This window comes from Poecile atricapillus, chromosome 14, assembly GCF_030490865.1.
Source record: "Poecile atricapillus isolate bPoeAtr1 chromosome 14, bPoeAtr1.hap1, whole genome shotgun sequence".
Lineage (NCBI taxonomy): Eukaryota > Metazoa > Chordata > Aves > Passeriformes > Paridae > Poecile > Poecile atricapillus.
This window is the reverse complement of record NC_081262.1, coordinates 11,798,585-11,803,651: the sequence shown is the minus strand read 5'-3', so window position 1 is coordinate 11,803,651 and position 5,067 is coordinate 11,798,585. Positions and strand designations below refer to the sequence as shown.

At 52.0% G+C, this 5,067-nt stretch overlaps 1 long non-coding RNA gene across 1 annotated transcript in view; it reads left to right on the top strand.

The window, feature by feature from the left end:
- Positions 1 to 4,032: 4,032 nt before the first annotated feature.
- Positions 4,033 to 5,067, top strand: part of LOC131584596 (uncharacterized) — a 1,689-nt gene continuing 654 nt past the window's right edge. The window contains exon 1 of the long non-coding RNA XR_009278774.1: positions 4,033 to 4,702. This is a non-coding gene — a long non-coding RNA (uncharacterized LOC131584596). The remainder of the gene's footprint in view (positions 4,703 to 5,067) is intronic.

Below are 5,067 nucleotides of genomic sequence, written 5' to 3'. Positions count from 1 at the left end.
AGGGAAGGACTCCCTGCACTCCTTCCCCCTGGTCCCTGCTGCCAAAGGAAACCTGGGCTATCGTGCACCACATGCACAAGTACCAGAGCAGCTTTGACACCATGATGCTCACCTCTCTCCACTGACAGAGGTCAGGCTGGGATGGTCCCAGTTCCTTCACACACTTTAGTCACCCCTAGGAAGAGGCCTGCACTCCAGTCCTAGCCAAACCTTTTAGCCTGGGAAAACGGCACAGAGACTTTTGCAGCCGTCCATAACTCTCTCGGTGGGTCTGACCAGATGCAGCTGAACCAATGTCTAGTTAAGAGGAAAAGATCAACCCGGATTTAAGAGGCAGCAAGGCCTCCATAACTCTTCCTTGAAGCACAGTCTGGCTGGATTTATGCTCTGCAGCGTGGCAGCAGGAAACAGATAAAACTCGTAGTGATGGTGCTGCTCCTTCTGAGAGGAAGGCTCTCACCCCAGCCCTTCACAGGAAAGTTTTGGGGCTGCACCTGAACTTTGGGCAGGGTGTCCCAAGGTGTTGTACGTGGCTCCTGGTTCAGATCCGCAGGGCCTGTTGCAGGAAAGATATTTTTTCCCTCCTTTCCTTTTCTTTTTCTTTTTGTCTTTGAAATCTTGTCAGTATATCAACACACTTGATAAGGGCAGTGTTGTAGTTACACTTCTTTAATTAAGTGAATAATTAAAAAGAAGTTGATCATCAATTAGTTAATTAAATAATTAATCCATTTTACTTTCATACCCTTTTTTGTTAATCACTGTGGCTTCGGTAATGAGCCTCCTATGGGTTGCTAGGCAACCGCCTCCTCGTTTAAACAATCAGCAGCTGCCGCCCGTCAGCCCGTGTGAAGGGATGCGCGGGGCCGGGGCCTGGGGGCGCGCCCCTTTTGGGGCCGCGGGTTCGAGCCCCGCCTCCGCCGCGACCCCCACCCCGGCCGCTGCCTCGGGAACCGGCGGGGGAAGCAGGAATTCCCCCAAAAGCCGCCGGAAAACCAACCATGAGCTCTGCCGGGGCCCAGGCCGCGGGGGGACGAAGGAGATACCGGGTAGAAGGGAGGAAGGCAAGGGATGTGGTGCCACTCCCGACGGGCGCCGGCAGCGCTGCCGCGGCTTCCCTCGTCCGCACCCGGTGCCTTCCTGGGGGGCACAGCCACCCCTCGCCCCTCAGCGACTCCCCCGTGCCTCAGTTTCTCCGGGAGAGCGATGCCTCATGGTCCTTGCGCAGATGGTCCCTGCCCCTGGGGGTCAACGGAGGGAGCCAGTACTCCCCTGCGGCAGCTCCCCTTCCCTCTGCTCCCCCTCCTTATTCTCTAGAGTTATTTTTTTTCTTTCTTTTCTTTTTTATTTTTTTATCTTTTTTTTCTTTTTTTCCTCTCCTTCCTCTGTTGCCAATTGTTTCTCTGCCCCGGGGCCAACCTGTAAATGAGATGTTACATCTGCACCGAGCTAAGTAAACACTTTATAAATGAATAAATAAGTGAATAAATAACGAAATAGTAATATCTGAGCCGAGCGGAGCCAGGCGCGGCGGCTGGGCCGGGGAAAGCGGGGAGCTGGAGCGCGGGGGCCAGGCGAGACCTCCGGCACCCAGAGCTCCAAACCGCTGCCAGCAGCATCTTCCAGGGGGGATCTGAGCCGGCTTTCCCGGAGTGTTCTCCCTGGCAGCGTCCCGTCCTTCCCATACCCCCGGTCCTGATCTGTCCCGGGGCTCGGCAGCCCCTCCAGGGCTCCGTCCGCAGCGCCCGGCCCGGGCAGAACTTCGTAATTATAATGGATAACGAGAACAAAGGCAAGAAGCACTCATTGAGTAACTGATATCAATTATGGAAGCAGGCTTTTGAGCCTGAAATAAATGATAGGGGAATTGGCCTGAGAGGGAGTGGGAACAGACATGTTATTATTTACGCCAGATTAAGAAAAGTATCCAATTTGCTGGTCATCTCCTTCCGCTGGGAATCGGCATCAATTTTATTATTGTTCCTCAGATTTTAATATTCTCTAAATGAATTAAGATCGAGCTAGGTAGTTAGTCAATAGTTTAATGCAATTAATTAACTTCCCATCGCTTGGTTATCTCTGTTCGGGCCCCTTTTCTCTGGCCGGCCCTACTGCTGGGCAGCAGTTTGGGATAAATAAAGATGCAGGCTCGGCTTGGAGCCGGGCTCCGTGTGTCTGTGTGTGTGTGTGTCTGTGTGTGTTGACTCTTTGGTGTCTAGATTTTTTCCACTGTTCCGTGCATTGTACGACATAACTAGAACTGAAGCAGTACATTTCTTCAAACAATGCCTCCCCGATTCCATTTGTAATGGAATTGGAGGGAGAAAATGTAATTGTGTGTTAAACATGAGGCAGCCATACATGAAGATAAGCAGGGCTGAGTGACTGGATATGGAAATCCAGCGCGGGGACTAGATACTGGAGGTCTATTTTGGAGTTAAATGGCTCATAAAAATAGGAGGCTGGGGTTTGTTAATTTATTTATTTGTTTGCCCGAATATCTGTAGGGCTGCACATGTGGAGCTGCGCCTTGAGAGGGGCAGATACGCCGGGGGAAAGAGTGGGGGGCTGATGGTGGGGTGCTTTGGGAGGGGAATAGGGAAAAGGAGAGCAGCCAGCCCGAGGGTCAGGCCCTCCTGCCCGGGGACCCCCGCCCGGGCTCTGGCAGGTATCCCTTGGAACCAGCCCCTCCTGGAGCAACTTCTGCGGCCCAGGTGGGGACAAGTGAGATCGGGGCATCCCTCACGGTTTGAGGGACCCCGCCAGAGCCGAGGGGCCGGGGGTTCGCAGGGTGGGGGGCACAGAGGGGTCCCGGGGGGCACACGGGGGTCCGGGTGGGAACACAGGGGTCCCGGGAGGCACACAGGGAGGGGGAGCCTCTCCCCTATGGTCAGAGCCACCCCGAGGTCCCTCAGGAGGCCGAGCCCCGTCCCCGCAGGGCGCTCTGGGCCAGGCTGGCAGAGCCTTTCCGGGGGGGCCGCTGGCCGAGGCCGGCCCTGCCCCGCCGGACATCTGGGAACGTCGTTAGGGCCGCTCCGCTCAGGAAGTTTTTCACACTTCACGTCTCATTAACCGCAGGTCTCGGATTCCTTGGGAAAGGGGGACAGGCGGGAGGGCGGCGGCGGCCGCTGGCCCGAGGAGGGGGGAGAAGCCGATGGGAGAAGCTCGGGGGGCCCGGGGAAGGCCGCACCCCCCGGTCCCCGCGGGGCCGAGCTCCATCGCGCTCAGCCTCGGCCAGGGCACCGTGTCCCGGCCGTCCGGGTGACCCCGGGAGCGATTTGGGGCAGGGAGGGAGCCAGACACGGCAGGGGAGACCCCTGGAGGAGCTGCAGAAACCCCCCCAGGACGAGAGGACCTGGGCTCCCCTTCCCTCCTCCGCACCCCGAGGGGCCGCAGCTGAAATCACAGCCCCGGCTCCTCCCGGGGGCTCCTCGGCCCAGCCTCCGCGGGATGCAGCCCTTGGGGACCGCGAGGACCTCCCCAGCATCTTAAATGTTTAAAAAGGGTTTGTTCTGTACTTACAGTCAGCGAAATTAAAAAGAAACAGTAAAATATTTGAAAATGAAGTGCATTATGTTTAATAAATATAAAATGAACAAAGGCTGCTATATTGCCAGCAATATCATTTCTTGCCCAGGGGCATTAATAAAGACTGAAAGGTTTGGAAAAAACAATATTTTCTATTAAAATTCTACGGTGCGTTTCAATATTAAAAGGATAGGTGATGAATTTTCAGTGTTACTCAGACGGGGTCAGCGACTAATTTCATTTCTTTCTGGTCAGCATTCTGTCGATAATTAATCAAAAGCAGAGTTTCTTAATGAAACACTTTTCATAAGGTGATAATTAGCAGGAAAGACGCGGAGTGCAGACAGTCACTGGTAGCTGTCTAATAACCAGAATGAAATCAGGGCTGGGTCCAGGGAGTTAAGCAAGAGCTCAAAAAAAAAAGAGAAAAAAAAAAAAGAAAAAAAGAAAAGAAAAAATTAAAGAAAAAAATTATGAAAATAAAAAGGGAGAAGAGGAGGAAAAGGGATGGAGGAGCCGCCTTGTGCAAAGTCCCGGGAGAGGGTTGTGTTTTTCAGCCCACTGCTGATCGCTTTTAACACCCGAGCTGCTGTAATTTCGCCTCCCGTGCCCCGCGGGGAGCGGAGCGGGCGCGCAGCCCCAGGACCAGCACCCACTTTGGGGGGCTCGAAGCGAAGATACCCCCGCATACACCCCCCTCATCCTCACCCCACACACTGATTTTCAAGGCAGAAATCAGCGCAGAGGACACGGTCCCCACCCGGGCCTTTCCCTGCCTTACCCCGCAAAAAACGCGTGGAAAGAGTAAATGAAGTTAATGAAGAAAATTAACAGCGATTAGTAACAGCGCCGGGGTCCGGCAGAGCTGCTGCTCCGGCCAGAAAAGTGTCTGGTAACAATTACAAAGATACCCCGCGCATAAACAAAAGAAATTAGCCCCTGGAATGATATTAAACAGTATAAAATTAACCGAAAGTTGCAATAAGTGAGGGATTAAAAAGGACCTGGCATTAATTCGTGGGTCTGAAGAGAGCCCAGGAGAAGGGGGACAGAGGTGTGCTGAACCTTTAATTAATATTTGGCTGGAACATACCTTATTCATAATATTCATTGATGTAGTTACTCCACAAACAGACAGGGATAATTTGTTTAGATAGATAAAAATAACCTTCAGGTGAGATTTTAAATACAAAACCAATCTATCCCTTGCATCTAGTCTGGCACTTAAACAGCAAACCTTTCAATGGGCTTTTTTCTCATATTAATATATTTTTTTTAATCCGAACATGAATGACAAGTACTGCTTTCCTACGACGCCGGGTGTTTTATTATAAAATTCTCCTGAAATGCTGTAAACTTTCAGATAAAGCTGAGAGGCAGGAGGCTGTTGAGTAGATGAGATTATTGATAGTTATTGAAAGTATCCAAATAGGATTTAGAAATTGGGCTCCTGCGCCTTTAATAGAATTCCAGATAATCTTTTATCACAACAAGACACCCATAGAATTATTTAAACAGATTGGACTATTCCAGCAGCAA